Here is a 17,734-nt window from a genome sequence, read left to right on the forward strand (position 1 = left end):
GTATTGGAGAGGATCTCACCTTCAATAACGTCATCTTCAAGTAGGAAAACAGATGCGAATGTGGGTGTCGAGGTTGCCATGTCCATCAGAGTTTTCCAGGCACTTCAACTGGCTGGCATTCCCTCATCTTGGCCACAGATTGACTGATACCAGATTCTTCTTCTTCAAATGCTGTCGAGTCGTTTCCGATCCATAGCGACTCCATGGACACACCCTCTCCAGAATGTCCCATCTTCTGCCATAAAGTCATTCTGGTACAAGTGGCCATAGAGTTTGCTTGGTAAAAATACAGAAATGTTTTACCATTGCGTTCTTCCACGCAGTAAAAACTTGAGTCTCTGCCATTGTCTTTGATCAACGTTTTGATCACTTGATAATCTGCCTTTGGTTCTTTCCCATGCTGCTGCTGCTGCCCAGCACAGCTGAATTGACTTTGATGCTTTGGCTTAGACCTTTCCATCATGGGTAACCCTAATGAGAGAGAATCTCTCAGTGGCATAGCCCTACGCTTCATCAACATACCTCCAGCTCCCCTGCCATGTTGAGGCATTGATTCATAGGAGAGGATATCAGATTGGCTGAGAGTAGTTATTGGGCATGTGTTGGTCACCATCTCTTCATGAAGTTAAAGGCGCTTTAAGAACCCGGGCTTTAAAACCAAATCTGCCACTTGTCTGTCACCTTGGACAAGTCACTTCACTTCTCTGGGCCTTAGTTACCTCATGTAAAATGGTGACTAAGACATGAGCCTCACGTGGGACATAGACTGTGGCCAGCTGATTAGTTTCTATCTAGAACAGTGTCTGGAGTTTAGTAAGCCATTAACAATTAGCATTAAAAAAAAAAGGAAAGGGGGTAGAAAAAGTGGTAATCTACCTACATGAAAATATGATTTAGAAGTAGCATGGCTTAGTGGCCTTAGCATAGTCCCGGGAGTCAGAAGGACTTGGGTTAATCTTGTCTCTCCCGTTTGTCTGCTGTGAGACCTTGGGCAATGTCAGCTGTAAAATGGGGATTAAGACTGTGAGCTCCACTGTGGAACAGGAAGCATTTCCAATCTCATTAGCTAGTTTCTACCCCAGTGCTTAGTACAATGCCTGGCATATAGTAAGTGCTTAACAAAAGAAGCAGTGTGGTTCAGTGGAAAGAGCCCGGGCCTTGGAGTCAGAGGTCATGGGTTCGAATTCCGTCTCCGCCACATGTCTGCTGTGTGACCTTGGGCAAGTCACTTAACTTCTCTGAGCCTCAGTTACCTCATCTGTAAAATGAGGATTAAGACTGTGAGCCCCACGTGGGACAACTTGATCCCATTGTATCCCCCCAGCACTTAGAACAGTGCTTTGCACATAGTAAGCGCTTAACAAATGCCATTATAAAAAAACCCCAAATACTATAATTTTTAATTATTATTATTTACCAAATTTTGCATTGTGCTTACTCAGGTAAACACAGGGGTTTGTATTTTCTCTGCCTCTCAGGGAGGAAAATTTTATTCTGCATTTACCCTCATTACTGTGTAGTTCCATCTTGGAATCTAGGGAGTAGGAGAAAAGAGAGGCTTTATGGTAGTTTAACCTGTCCCCTGAAATCTCAGGTCTTGTGAGATCAGTGGTGTGAAGGGCTCTTTGGTAAGCAGAAAAGGCAGGAAGGAGGGGCCTCTTTCATTTTTAATTTCCAAGGGCCACAACGGAAAAGAAATATGAATGGTTTGTTGCTGCTGCTACTGCTGTAAGTGGTAATTTCACAAGTTGGTCCCATTGCAGGCAAATCTTTTTCAACACTCTACATACAGTAGGTCATCTTTTTTAGGTGCTCATCTGAGTGAGCAGATTCCTAAATCAGTCTACATCTCACAAGCATATGGAATTCTCTGCTCCATATTTTCCAAGATCTGCAATTTTAGATTTATGCATAAGCAACCTCAAAACACCAGTGCATTCAATTTTAAGTTCCAATAGTGTGTTCTTATCTGTGTTGAGAGGTGAGTGAATGAATTTCAACTGGAGTATGAAAATACAATATTTTTAAATGTTTCTATGTTTCCTGGGGAAAATCTATTTGAGCATTACTAATACTTCAACTATTCATTAATGCATTTTCAAGAAGAATCTGTATTAAAAGATGAAATAACAAATCCAGTATGCCTGGAAAGGGAAAAGCTGTATTGGCTTCCAGAAACACCATGGTCAGTTTTTTGGGATTTTTTGTTTATTCCCCCTTCCTTTGATGCTAACGCAGGTGGAAAATGACAGGCTTGATGATTCCCTACTGGGCAAGTTTATATGGAATTGGAATTGGTCACTTTCCATGAATTTACTTTGCTTTCTGTCTTCACCACACCAGTTTATTTTTAGCCCACTTATTTTGGAAGAGGTATCATACCAGCCCCCCACCACCACCACAGGCACACACAAACACCGCCTCTCTCTCTCTCTCTCTCTCTCTCTCTATATATATATATATATATATAACTAACTAGGGTTCTCCCAGCGGGTGTAGGGTGGGAACAGAAAAATGGCGTTGTTTATCTCTGGACCAGAAATTTGGAAGGCTTTGGTGCTACAACAAACATTTCTCTCCTGATTTAATTTGCGATTAAGGAACATAAAGAGGTGTGTTAGCCTATGCTAACTGAAATATCTGTTGCCTTACTGTAGCTGGGAGCATAATAAAGCCTCTTGGACAAATTCTTTAATCTTTTGTGGGCCTTGATGTGAAATTGTTTGTATTTATTACAGTGCTATTAGTTTTCCCTGTTGTGGTTCTTTTTTATTGTATCCAAGCCAAAAAAAAATCTGATTTAAAAAAAAAGAAAAAGGTTTGGTTAGTCCAAAAATGACATAAGGTATTTAAATCATGAGTTTGGGAGATGGAAGGGAACTCAGCACAAGATCCTTTTTATTTTGTTTTTCCCAAATCTTGATCCCTTCTTCTCTGGGTAGCTTTTAAGGAGAGATGTAAAGGGAACTCGGCACAAGATCCTTTTTGTTTTGTTTTTCCCAAATCTCGATCCCTTGTTCTCTGGGTAGCTTTTAAGGACAGATTTAAAGTTATCATGAAATAATATTAATAATCATGGTATTCGCTAAGGATTTAATCTGTGCCAAGCACTGTACTAAACACAAGTGGAGATACAAGTTAGGTTGGACACAGTCCTTATCCCATGTGAGGCTCGCAGTCTGAGGGAGGGAGAACAATTTTGAATCCCCATTTTACAGATGAAGCTGAGGCCTAGAAGTTAAGTGACTTGCCTAACATCCCCAGCAAGCAAGAGGCAGAGCAGGGATTGCAACCCAGGTCCTGTGACACTCAAACCCAAGGTCTTACCACTAGGCCGTGCTGCTTCTTGTAATCCTGAGTGATCTGGATGGACAGAAAGCATACTTTAACAATTGCTAATACTAAATGTTCCCCTCTCAGGCTTGCACCTGGAGAGTTTCCAGTACTCTACCAGTATCGGCTGTGGGAGGGAGAGTAAAGCAGAGGCCTACCATTCCATTCCTGGATTGGGCAGTGGCTAGTGAGTGGCAGGCAATCTGCTACAAGTCAAAGTTCATCTGGGCTGGGCAGCAGAGGCACAGGAGAGAGTCAAGGGAGGCGACTGTAGTTTACTGTGTGGAAGGAGGCAATGGTAAACCACTTCTGTTTTTTTTACCAAGAAACCTCCATGGATAAGCTACCAGAATGATTGCAGATGGAGAGTGGGGTGCTCTGGGAGGGATGTGTCCTTGGAGTCACTGTGGGTCAGAGACAACTTGACAGCGTAAGACAAGAATACGAAGTGTAAAGCAGAAGCAGTGGTGGCTTCAGAATGATATGCCTCTGTCATCACATGACCTGATGACATCAGACTGCTTACACTGTATGATGCCATCACATTACACTGACCAAGAATCAAAGCAGGGATTACTCTGGGGTCACCTGTGTCACCTGCTGAGTCTTGGGAGGATGGAGTAGGTCAGGTGCCAGGGGGGATGGGGAGATGGAGTGCCAGGAAACTGAGTCATGCTTCCCCCGCCACTCTGTTGCATGGCTCATGGCTCCAGGACCACCACCGCACTCACCCCCTTGGCATCCCGACAGCACCCTGGCCGCATCCCCCATCTGTCCATTTGCTCCCACTGCCCCTTCCCTTCTCTGCCTGCTGCTGACCACTTCCCCATCCAGACAATGCAGTACCATGATGGCCAGTCCTGCTGTCCTCCACACTTAGAAGAGGGAGAAAAGAGCCAGGAGAGTCGCTCTGTGGTGCTTCTCCCTGAGGGAAGTGTAAATACTTAGCCGAGCTAATTACAGAGAAGCATTGGGGAGGAAGTAACGAGACCAGGTTGTTGTGGGAGAAGACCCTTGGCCATCTTGAGGCAAAAGGTAGTAGCTGTGTGCCTGGGAGAGCAGGGCACCAGGAGGACTTGTGCTGTGGACCCTGGACTGACACAGGGCACAGACAGGGATTCAAGAGGATCCCGGATAAAGGTTAGAGACCCTGGAAGTTCAGAGTCCAGAGGTTAGGACTCTGGAGTATCAAGGCTCCTGAGAGATCCTGAGTCCAAAAGATTTAGAATCTGAGATTCTGACAGAAGAGGTGGAAGGACTGGAGGAATGAGAGATTCAGAAACAGAAGTCTTTTCATTGTTGGGATCTCCGATTCACATCTGTCTCCCCTGCTAGCTCCTGGAGGGTAGGGATTATGTCCACTAACTCTCCCAACCACTTAGAGCAGTGCTGTCCATGCAGTAGGTACTCAGTAAATGCTATTGATTGATTTTCACTGAGAAGTGATAGCAATACTTATGTAGCTATCCTGGGTGCTTAAAGGAGTCATCATTGGGTGAATTTCACCCGTGAGTGTGCATGGGAATGAAAAGATTAATAATACAGGACCCAAAGTCCCAACCACACAGAGCACACAGAAAGGCCATGTCATCACTTACATCAGCCTGAAAGCATCTAAAAGAGGTTTTGTGAATATGTAAATATTTGTGAATTGCCTAAACCTTTGTAGGAAGAAAGTTCTCTCCTTCATTCATGGGGATGCCTGATGTCAGGCAGAAATGCACCAAGACATCAAAACTCTGATTTCCATATCATTCCCATCTTCCCAATGTTGTTCTTAATAATTTGGGGGTCTTAAAGCAATTCCACCCCAGCAACATGGGTTACTGTAGTTTGCTCATTGATGCTATATTTTAAAGACTGAGCTAATGAAGGTTCTCAGGTCTGTTGATTACCCCAGTGGGCTTTTTTTTAATCTCTAAAAATATCTTAAATGCTTCTTTGCTCCATAATTACATTCCAATTAATAAACTCCAATAATTATGGAATTATTATGGCACTAAGCAATTACTATGTGCCAAACACTATGATAAGCACTGGGGTCAGTACCAGATAATCAGATCAGATATTGTCCCTGTCCTCCACAGGGCACACGGACTAATAGATAGGGAGGGCTGGTATTTTATCCCCATTTTACAGATGGGGAAACTGGGGCCTAAAGAGGTTAAACTCAATGTCACACAGCATCTCAGGATCAAATCTGGGCTAAGAACCCCAGTCTCTGTCTACCAAACTTAGGGACTTTTCCACTAGTCTGTCATCTATCTTCTGTCTCCTATGAAATGGTATTTTTCAGTCAATCAGTGGTGTTTATTGAGTGCTTAAAGTCTGCAGAGCACAGTACTAAGTGCTTGGGAAAGTACAATTGTCAGCTGTATGACTTTGGGCAAGTCACTTGACTTCTCTGTGCCTCAGTTACCTCATCTGTAAAATGGAGATTAAGACTGTGAGCCCCCCCTTGGGACAACCTGATCACCTTATAACCTCCCCAGTGCTTAGAACAGTGCTTTGCACATAGTAAGTGCTTAATAAATGACATTATTATTATTATTATTACAATACAATGGAGTCGGTAGGTGTGATCCTTAATCTCATGAAGTTAGAGTGTAGAGGGGAGCTAACGTTCTAGTAGATGCATATAAGTCAAGTAGGATGGATAGTAAAAGGCTGAATGGAATGAAATGATTAATATTGCATCCAATCCAGAAGCAGGAATTAAGGTTTAAGAAGGTGTTTTACTTTTAATGAAAAAGCTCCAAGCCTGGGTGGGTGGGCTGAGTCAGATTCCTCAAAATGGTGGTCCTAGACATTGGTGGGAGCTTGGGAACTGTAAATAGCTGTTGGAGATGACACAGGCAGGATAATTCTTCTATAAAAAAGGTTCCACTCACTTTCTGTACCAGGTATTTATTCTCCTGCTGTTAATAGTCGACATTTGTTGAATGTCGACTGGATTTTCCAGCCCTGCACTTGGTCCAGGGGAAAAGCCACAGCTCTGGAAATCAAGAGATTTGAGTTCTAATGTTAGTTTTGCCTATTGGGATTATGCTATCAGTGACATCTGATGAAAGAACCAACTAGGTTGTTCAGCAAGGTGGACGGGCCCAGGGGGAATCCTGAAAATTAGCTGGCTAACGATGAAAACTGCAGTAGCTACCAAAGCAATCATCTTTCAGGTCATGGTGTCCCAGCCCAGCATTAGCAATTTGCCCATAAATTGATCCTACATGTTAAAAAAAAACCTGGGTGTGCATTTCACAGTGAGCTGAAAACCCACCCATTCTGTTTCTTCTTGTTCTCTGTGTCCTGTGGAAAAAACAACTGACAGGGCTGAGAGAGTGCAAATGGTACTGCACAAACCACTAATACTATAATCAATTCCTTCACACAGGTTCTTGGTTCTGAAGTCTCAGGAATGAGGTTCATCTGTTGTTCTGACAGGAGACTCCATCCATCCACTGTGTTTTCCACTCCCCCCACCCCCAGTCTTAATCTCCATTTTACAAATGAGGTAACTGAGGCACAGAGAAGTGAAGTGACATGCCCAAGGTCACAGCAGACAATTGGAAGAGCCAGAATTAGAACCCAAGTCCTTCTTACTCCCAGGGCCACGCTCTATCCATTAGGCCATGCTGTTTTCCCTATCAACAAGGATACCAAACTCCTTTTTTCTTGTGTTCCTAGAGAAAACCCCTTCCCTTGGTTTTAGGTATTTATGTCCTTAGTGTTTAAAGTTGGCAAAAATACAGACTATTTGCATAGAGTGGTGGGTTCTAAATGCTTTGGATAATAATAATGATGATGGTGCTGATGTTGATGCTGTTGCTCCACCATTTCTCTGCTGTGTGACCTTAGGCAAGTCACTTCACTTCTCTGGGCCTCAGGTACCTCATCTGTAAAATGGGAGTTTAGACTGGGAGCCCCACGTGGGACAGGGACAGCGCCCAACCTTATTTGCTTGTATCCACCCCAGAGTTTAGTACAATGCTTGGCACATAGCAAGTGCTTAACAAATACCACAATTATTATTATTAATAATAATAATGACAATGATAATGAAGATAATAATAATAATAATAATAAGGACAACAATGATGAGATGCCCTGCACTAGGCCTCCTGTCTACAGGAGGACTTACACCAAAAGTGTTTCTAGTGGGTGATTTGAACTGAACTCGTCAACACTGCTTCACAACCCCTGCTCAGATTTGATATGAGTTTACACACAAAGGTGTGCCATTTACTTTTTATAATACAGCACATCAGTTATCTTGGCTAATTGATCCCTAGTGAAGGAGTTTACAATATTTATCTCCTCACCAAAGGACGTGATGCTTGACCTGAGGCATTTGGAAGAACCTTGCTCTTAGACTCCAGACTGTCTCTGCTCCTCAAGAATATTCTGCATAAGCTTTCCATGGGGGGAATTTCTGCCAGTGTGATTAATAAACAATCCCCCTCTGTCCCCTAATCTGATCAGCAGACAATATGCTGAATATTGTGCTGTCCTCGTGCCCCTCACTGACCTTCTCAATGTTTGAGAGGGGCTTTACTCAGCCCACTGTGTGATGTAATCAGTCAATCAATGGTATTTATTGAGTGCTTACTGTGTGCACAGCACTGTACTAAGTGATTGGAAGAGTACAGTACAACAGAGTGGGTAGATATGTTTCCTGCCCACAAGGAGCTTACACTCTGGAGGGGAAATTGTGATTTCACAAAGCCTCTGATGGGCAGCCTCTGACTCTTAGAAAAACCAGCTTTTTTAATTAATTCACACCTCCCATTCCCCCAAGAATCACAGACTAAAAAATATTTTGCCATATTTGGCTTATGACTTAAGTGGAGTTTCATTGAGGGTAGCAAGTCTGTAAAAAGCAAATATGGGAAAACATTACCTAAATTTCATATATTTCAGATGCATATTGATAGACTTTGAAATGAATTTGAATGTCAGAGATCCCTATTCTCCAAGGCACTGAACGGTAAGATCACTAGATAGTATCAGAGCAGCAGTGTATGCAAACTTTATGAGTACACAGATCAGATTAATGGGAAAGCAGTCTAGAATCCCTGTAGAGGATATATCACATAACAATGGTTTACAGGCAGCAAAGAATAATAATAATAATAATAATGGTATTTATTGAGCACTTACTATGTGCAAAGCACTGTTCTAAGTGCTGGGGTGATACAAGGTAATCAGGTTATCCCACATGGGGCTCACAGTCTTAATCCCCATTTTACAGATGAGGTAACTGAGGCCCAGAGAAGTTAAGTGACTTGCCGAAAAGTCACACAGCTGACAAGTGGCGGAGCCAGGATTAGAACCCACGACCTCTGGCTCCCAAGCCCAGGCTCTTTCCACTGCGCCACACTGCTTTTCTAATAGAGAGAATAGAGGGTTGTCCCCATCTGCGTGGCTCAGTGGAAAGGGCACGGGCTTTGGAGTCAGAGGTCATGGGTTTGAATCCCAGCTCTGCCACATGTCTGCTGTGTGACCTTGGGCCAGTCACTTAACTTCTCTGAGCCTCAGTTACCTCATCTGTAAAATGGGGATTAAGACTGTGAGCCCTACATGGGACAACCTGATCACCTTGTATCCCCCCCAGCGCTTAGAACAGTGCTTTGCACATAGTAAGCGCTTAACAAATGACATTATTATTATTATTATTGTTATTATCTGATCTGGGTGCAAACAAATCAACTGTTTTTCCAGATAACGTGTGTAGTCCAAAGCAGTTCCACTGTACCTATGAATGCCCATCTTCTGCTGTACGGCATTTCTATGAACCTGAGTGGTTCTGGAAAGGTAATGTCAGCCAGTCTAATATTTATGAGGTACCTGGGGGCATGCGGTGGTGTAAATGGAATGCACTTGTTAATCTAAAGGTATGATCCCTTCCTCTCAAGGAAGAAGGTGTTGACGTATACCTTCAAATTGGGTGCTTTCACCAGGAGCTGTTATTTTTACCAATGGAATTTTTCAAAAGAAAGTTCCATTTGAACCACAAGTCTCTCCCAAATAAGGTTTATGCACAGCCCCTAATTAATATTCAGATTGTTGGAGTGGTACATAAGCAATATACTACAACTAGAATTGATCGTGAAGCCCAGAATAGTAAAGCACTTCTGGGAGACAGCAGTGACAGAGAGACAAATCTGGCTTGTATTAGTCAGGAAGAGATTGGTTCTTTTTGAGCAGAGGCGTCAAGATCCTAATCCTAAAAGGCAAAATTGAAAGACTCCCAGAATTGGAAATGTAAATACACCAGCACAGGAAAAGATAAGCTGTAAGCGGAAGTAGAAGTGGTCTCAGTCAGGTACTGGTCCTTTCAGACACCTCTCCCTCCTTCACTTCCACCCAACATGCAGAAAAATTCACTATTAATAGCAGCATCTCTGATCACCCAGGACAATTAGACGCCCAAACTACTAACCGTGTTCCTTTAGGAATGTTGTTGCCACCATGTAGACCTACAGACTTGATTATTAGATATTGTTCCAAACTTTTTAAAAAGGAGCGTGGCCTAGTGGGAAGAGCACGGGCCTGGAAGTCAGAGGACCTGGGTTCTAATCCCAGCTGTCATTCACTTTTTGTGTGTCCTTGGGTGAGTCAGTTACCTCCTTGGTGCCTCAGTTCCCTTATCTGTAAAATGTGGATTAAATACCTGTTCTTCCTCATACTTAGTTGTGGGATTGAAAATGAGGCTGGTACTGCAGGCTAAACTTTTTAAAATGCTCTTTCTTCGGGTCCATTGTGGGCAGGGAATGTGTCTACCAACTCTGTTATTATGTACTCTGTACTCTCCCAAGCATTTAGTACAGTGCTCTGCACACAGTAAGTGCTCAATAAGTACAATTGATTCATTGATTGATCTGCCCACCCCTCCCTGGTCCCCAACCTCTATGAATATTTCCAAGTCAGAGTACATCCCCCCACCCCCAATTTCCTTCTACACATCCAGGTTTCGTCTGGGGATTCATTCATTTAATAGTGTTTATGAAGCACTTACTTTGTGCAGAACACTGTACTAAGCGCTTGGGAAAATACAATGCAACAATAAACAGTGACAATCCCTACCCTCAGTGAACTCACAGTCTGGACGGGGGGTTGTGGGGAGGGACACAGACATCAATACAAATAAATAAAATTACAGATATATACATAAGTGCTGTGGGGCTGGCGGTGGGGAGAGCAAATGGAGCAAGTCAGGGCGACGCAGACGGGAGTGGGAGATGAGGAAAATTGGGGCTTAGTCTGGAAAGGCCTCTTGGAGGAGATGTGCTTTCAGTAAAGCTTTGAAGCGGGGGGCGGGGGTGGGGGAGAGTAATTGTCTTTCGGATTTGAGGAGGGAGGGCGTTCCAGGCCAGAGGCAGCCAGGGGTTGGCAGTGAAACAAGAGACATCGAGGCACAGGGAGAAGGTTAGCGCTAGCAGAGCAAAGTACTCGGGCTGGGTTGTAGAAGGGGAGAAGCGAGGTGAGGTTGGAGGGGACCAGGTGGTGGAGTGCTTTAAAGCCAATGGTGAGGAGGGGATGTGACTAGGAGAAAAAGAAGGAAGTCGGCTGGAATTGGCACCAGTTACTGATGACATATTCTCACTAAGCCCCAGATAGGATGGCCATTGGCAGTCCTCCCATATAAAGGGCAAGGAGAAACACTTGACATTCCACGTATTATTGCAGGCACACAGTGTAACTTGATGATATTACAGGCCCCATTGTGTGGAAATATGCAACTTTTGTACGATCCTTTTGGGGGGCCCGAACCCCCTTGTTATCCCAGTGCCTTTGCTTTCCCTGACCAATTCAGCATCTGAGCCATGGAACTCAATCAAACAATAAGTCAAAGGTATTTATTGAGTGCTTACTATAGGCAGAGCACTGTAACACGTGCTTGAGAGAGTAGGATACGATTGAGTTGGTAGGCACGATCCCTGCCCACAATGAGTTTACAATCTAGAGGGGGAGACTGACATTAATATCAATTACAGATAGGGGAAATGGCTGGGAGTGGCAGGACTCTGTGACAGGATATGCAGAGCAGAAGGACGCTGTGCCCCAAATTTAAAAAAGAGAGATAAAATTATCTGGAACCATATCAGAACCAGAGAACAGGCCAGCTGAATCAATCAGTGGTATTTATTGAGTGCTTACTATGTGCAGAGCACTGTACTAAGCACTTGGGAGAATACAATGCGACAGAGTTGGTAGGCACATTCCCTACCCTCAAGAGGCTTACAATCTAGAGGGGGCTGAAACCTGGACTGCCCTATATAAAACCAGATGAGTTGTCTGCTGTGTGACCTTGGGCAAGTCACTTCACTTCTCTGGACCTCAGTTACCTCATCTGTAGAATGGGAATTGAGACTGTGAGCCCCACATGGGACAGTGACTGTGTCCAACCCACTTTGCTTGTATCCACCCCAGTGCTTAGTACAATGCCTGGCACATAGGAAGTGCTTAACAAATGCCATAATTATTATTATTTTTATGACTGGCCACCCAAGCTCCAAACTTTAAAGCATGTCTGGAGATTGTCCTCCCTCCTCCAATCCAAGCAGGCACCCCTAAACTATGCCATACCCAGCCACTTCTAGAACTCTATATGGGGATGGTAGTTCTTGCCTGTCTTCATGTTGTACAGGGTGGCCCAAACTTGAGAAAGATCCATTACCATTCAGTTTTAGCATAAGCAAATGGTCTGCATAAAATCTGTAAACATCCAAATTAACTGGAATCAGATTTCAAGTTGTTTACTGTCCTGATACCCAGGCAATTATTTCCCCCACTTTCACAAAGAAGTACTATGTTCACCCCAACAGGAGTTACACTTGTGTGTGTGGTGGGAATGAATTTATCTGAATCGACTTTGAGCAGTGTTGAGTGAAATGCTGCCAACTTTGGAGTTGGCGTGGGCCTGCTTCCCATCTTGTCAGTCACCTGAAACACCTGGCCCTGCATTCAAGAAAGGATTGTACCTGAGAGCACCTTGAAGGGCCACATTATCCTCTCAAGATATTCCTTTTTTGGCACCTAGCTGTGGAATACGGATCCTAAAAGAGAAAATTGGAAAGGTGCCAATCAGCAACACCATTGCCACCTGATTAAAAGACCCCTTCAGGTTTCTCAGCTCTTGTTATACATTGTCAATATCCAAGACTTGAGGATGACCTCACACATAATATTAATAATAATTCTGGTATTTGTTATCTGAGGGCTAGTGGAATTCAGGAAGGAGCTTATTTAACGGAAACAGATTCAGCACTGCCAGTGAGGAATCGGGGCTGGAGGTGGGAGGTGGAAGTGAAATTGACAGTGTCTATGTCTGCTGAGTTATTAAGTCATCAGTGAGGGCTCATCTCCTATACATTTTACTCTTTGGACTTTTAAAATGACATAGAGAAAATATATTTTTGTGCATCTGATAAATGTTGACATTATTTTTCACTCAGTAGTATTAGAGTACCATTAGGGTTTACAGTGTTTTTTATTGTATTCTTTCCATTGGAAAGAATAGTGGATCTAATTCCTTATTATGTCAGAGGCTGACAAAGGGAAGTCATAAGGTTAGCATGGGCCATGAGAGGTTGGCATTAGTTACAGAGGGGACAACTTAGTGGTTCCCCAGAAATGAGTTCTTTTCTACTTTCCTTCCCAAAGAATCCCCCGGCTGTCTCTCCTTGGCCCTGGTTATTGTTTGATTGGAAACTCCTGTGATGGCAGACTTATATGCAAGTCACAAGCCAGGTACTAAAAAGCAATCACTCTTCTAGATTGAAAGGCATTCCCAGGCTATATTTTCCACAATAAATCCATTTTAGGATAAAAGTTCATTTTGATTCTGGTGCTGTTTTTATTTTATTGCACACACAAGCACCCCACAGCCTTTCAAAATGCACCGAATGCACCTACTGCTTTGCAAGATGGCTCATCCTATTTTCAGTAACTTGCCAGAATGATAATTGTACCTCCTGGGTGTTGCACGCTTCTTTGGGCCAAGGTTGAGTAATTTAACTGAAACTCAGTTTCCTTGCTCCTACTAAATCTGTGGGAGCCATGCATGTGGATGGAGGGTCATGTGATGGGAATAAAGGTCAGATCCATTGAGTACATTAGCATTTGAGGGTTTAATACTTCATCGTGCCTCAGCCAGAGAAGGAAAGTAGACTTCCACTTGGCAGTGATGCAGCTCTTCACTTCTGTCCCATTCACCTCCCCTATTTGGTTCTGCTATTGGGGAGGGTGGGAGGTAGGGGGAACAGCTTGCCCCCGTGGGAATGGCAAAGGGGATCGATCGCCCCCCTCCCCCCCACCAACACACACACATGCACGCACTGGTCCAGAGGTCCGGAGTAGTGTCCTGAAAGCAGAAGGCAAGAAGTAGAGCCGCCATCAGAACTCCACCTCTGGCCCTTTTCCTCCTACGAAGGATGGGATGAACTAGCCACAAAATCTGTGGGAGCCAAGCAAATGCAGTCACCCCCATCATAGCAGGTGACTCCTTCCCGCCCACAAGAAACTTATACTCGAACTGGGGGAAAGATCTAAGCGTATTTACAAACAGAATTCAAAATAAATGATTGAGTGCTTAGAATGTGGTGTACTTAGGGACACAAATAAAGAATGGGGAAAGACTGGTTTGGCCTAAGTACAGCAGAATAAGTCTTAGAGTCACAGTCAACAACAAGTTGAATCTGAGTCAGTGGTGTAGTTCGTTATTTTACAAACAGCATGGTATAAGGATGTATTAGAGGGAGTGTTCTGCGCAAGAGCTGAAAAGTAATCCTTCCTCTACAGTCTGCATTGAATCGAGCCCTGTCAAGAAACTGGATAAGATGCAAAGAAGCATCAAAAAGTGACTGAAGTTCTAGAAAATGGGCCTTTAGGAAAGCCTAAATAGAATTGAAGTTGTTTAACTTGGACAAGAGGGGAAACCTTAATAAAGGTCTTTAGGAGTATAAAGATTTTCTAAGAGGAAGATGCTAAATCAATTATTTCACAGGTCTCTAGAAGGCCAAAGAAGAGAAAACACTGTTAAATTAAAGCCAGAGAGATTTTTAGTTAGATATTTTGTTGAGTGATAGGGTGATAGACCACTGAAAATTGAATCCTCTGAGTAAGATTGAGGTGATTCTATCTTTGGAGACCCTTCAAATAAGATAAGCATTGATCTGTCCAGGGTGACTTGTTCACTCACATGGATCAAGGCAGGAGGTTGGACAAAATAACAGCCTAAGGTCCCTCCTAATCAATTAATGATATTCATAGAACACTTACAGTGTGTAGAGCACTGTACTAAGCACTTGGGAGAGTACAATGCAACAGAGTTGGTAGACAAGTTCCCTGCCTATACAAAGCTTACGAAATAGTGGAGCACCCAGCTATATTATTCTTGGATTTTATATTATCAGTCAATCATATTTATAGAAAACTTACAGTGTGTAGCACACTGAAATCTCATTGCGGGCAGGGAATGTGTCTGTTATGTTGTTATATTGCACTTTCCCAAGCTCTCAGAACAGTGATCTGCACACAGTAAGCGCTCAATGAATATGATTGACTGACTGCACTAAGCACTTGCAAGAGTACAGTACAGCAGAGTTGGTAGATAAATTCCCTGCCTATGCAGAGCTTATAGTCTAAAGGAGCTCTAAGCTGTATTATTCTTGGATTGTATATTATCTATTTGTGACATAAGTCCATGGTTACAACACACAAAGCTCTGTACTAAGTGCTGGGGAGAGGTACCAAGATAGGGACTTAGACACAGTTTCACAATTTGCTGACAGTCTAAAAGGCCAGGGAAAATATACACACACACACGCACACGTACACACACACAAACACAATATAGAGCTAAAAGTAACAATTTAACAACAGCAAGAAAAACAGCAGTGTAACACTGTCAGGAAGGAAGTTGGAAAGGTGCACTTCTGTGGCCCCATCTCCCACGGAACAGGTCTTCTCCCCAATGACAGATGGATGGAGAACCACCAGGAGCCCTCATGCGCTTAGTACAGTGCTTTGCACACAGTAAGTGCTCAGTAAGTACGATCGCAGATTGTATGTGAGGGTTGAATAAGAGAGATAAGTTCATTCCATGAGTTTATTCTTCTTTTCCTTTTCCTTTATTCCATGGGTTCATCTTCCCAGTTACCTTACTGTAAAGGTTTTTAACAACTGGACTTTTGTATCACTTTCCCTGACACTTGGGGAATTTGATTCTGAACAAACTAAAGTTTGCTTTTCCTTCAATGTGGGGCAATATAGGCTTTGTCTACAGACTTACTCAATTCCCAGAAATGTCAACATTTTCTCTTAATTTCCTTGAATAAATGCCCTCTTTCAATGGATAAATTAAATAAATTAATTGGCATCCACCTAATCTCCTCTTACCTTAAGGCTGACTGATGAGGAGCACTACACCTTTCATAATTTATGGCATTGATTTCACATGCCATACTCTCTTAAATGACCTTATTCTCACTTCCACACTATCTTTATAATAAAAGACAATGATATAATTCCCAAGTCCTATTTCATCCACAAATATAAGCACTAGTCCTCATGTTACGGGTCACTTGGAAATCAGGTAATGGGGCCAAATGCAAAGCAGGCTGTGAGACCCCTCCAAAAAAAAAACTGAATGTATTTCAGTGTATTCCTTCCCAGTTACTTTTTGCTTGAGTTTTATGGGAATCTGTGTTTGAGGAGCTGGAACCGTAAAAGTATTTGTTTTCTTAGCCTAGTGATATGGAGAGCAGAAGACTTAGCTGGTTTGGGTACAGGGGCATTGGAAAATGTGGGTGAAGCAAATACTGATTTTTCTTATCAAATAGTGTTACAACCTAACAAATTTGGTAAACTGTATGGCTGCATTAGGCATTATGTAACAGAAGAAGGTCAGCACATTTATCATGTCTGCAGGAGATTTTCTCATGGATTGAAGATAACAGTTGGTTATCACTGTAAATAAAGTAAAACAGATAACAAATAGCCTAGATCTTCCTAATGTACATTTTCCTAGAAGAAATGATAGGAAACCACCAACTGATTTGAAAGCTAAGAATATCTTCTTTTGTCAGGAGCAAAAATAAGGAACCACTAAAATAGAGTCTACCTCTTGGAGTGCTGTAATGAATGGAAAGCTGTAGTTCAGGAGCAACTGAGATCAGTAAGCCAAACCTATAGATTAAATGCTAAATTGCAACCTCAGTGATCAGCATTCCATCACAGTGACTCCCAGCTGAAGGCACATCACCTCCAAGAGGCCTTCCCTGACTAAACCTCCTTTCCTCTTCTTCCACTCCCTTCTGCATCACCCTGACTAGCTCCCTTTATTCATTCCCCCCTCCCAGCCCCCTGACACGTAAGTACATATCTGTAATTTTATTTATTTATATTAATATCTGTCTCCCCCTCTAGACAATGTAAGCTTATTGTGGGCAGGGAATGTGTCTGTTATACTGTTATATTGTACTCTCCCAATCGCTTAGTACAGTGTTCTGTACATGGTAAGCATTCAATAAATAGAATTGACTGACTGGATTGGCGGCTCGTGGGGCTGAAGCTGTATCCACTCTTCTGGAAACAGAGTTACCAGAGACAGGAGCTGGGCTCTGTTTCCCAGGTCATGCAGGAGGGCAGTGCCTCCAGGGAAGGCCAGGAGAAGCTGAGAGTTAATCAGAGAGTGGTATGAGGGAGGGAAACTGAGTCAGCTTCCTGGACGTTGGGGCATGAGGCAGGGCCAGAACCCAGGTGCCCACCTGTTGGGAGGGTCTCAGTCAGGACTGTGGTAACATTTTCCTTCCCAATTCCTGCTGGTGGCTTGAATGGCGCTCTGTATATGACAAAGGCTTACCAAAAAAGTAATCCTGAGGAGAAGGGGAGCTTGATAAAACAGGGTGGAGGGGGTTGAGTTTGGGGTGTTTTGGGGTCTCAGATTAGCCCTTAAGAATAGTGGAGGAGACAGAATGTGAAGGGGCGGGGGGAACAATAAGGAAAGATCTACATTGTAATATTTACTTCCCTGTAGGATTTGGCCATTATGGTAGGGCTAGCCCTGAAATAGAACCTAACTAATTGTGTGCAAGTCTATGGGCAAATTACCTCGCAATACAACCGTCCACACTACAGCCACATTTTGGAGGACAGTATGGCTATGTTGTGGAGTATGTCAGTGTTTTTAAAGAACTTGATTGTGTCTCTCCAGCAGCATTTGAAATTCTAGAATTTTGAAATGAAAATTTCTGCTTTCTCTTTAACCACATGCTTTAAAACAACCTTTTCAAACTGGTTCATCATCTTTGTGGCTCTGACCTCATCCTCACATTTTCCAAGTCTTTCTTGATTTGTGACCCCAATAATTGACAGGCCTGTCCAAAGTCCGGTATAATGG

General features: G+C 43.1%; 1 protein-coding gene and 1 non-coding gene across 6 annotated transcripts in view; both read left to right on the top strand.

The window, feature by feature from the left end:
* PALM2AKAP2 (PALM2 and AKAP2 fusion) overlaps nt 1-17,734 on the top strand; it is a 467,268-nt gene that overhangs the window by 122,634 nt on the left and 326,900 nt on the right. The window lies entirely within an intron of this gene.
* LOC119948993 lies at nt 3,411-3,547 on the top strand. Its single transcript, XR_005457092.1, has one exon. It is a non-coding gene; the product is annotated as a small nucleolar RNA SNORA7 (small nucleolar RNA).

The sequence above is a fragment of the Tachyglossus aculeatus genome, chromosome X3 (assembly GCF_015852505.1).
Source record: "Tachyglossus aculeatus isolate mTacAcu1 chromosome X3, mTacAcu1.pri, whole genome shotgun sequence".
Lineage (NCBI taxonomy): Eukaryota > Metazoa > Chordata > Mammalia > Monotremata > Tachyglossidae > Tachyglossus > Tachyglossus aculeatus.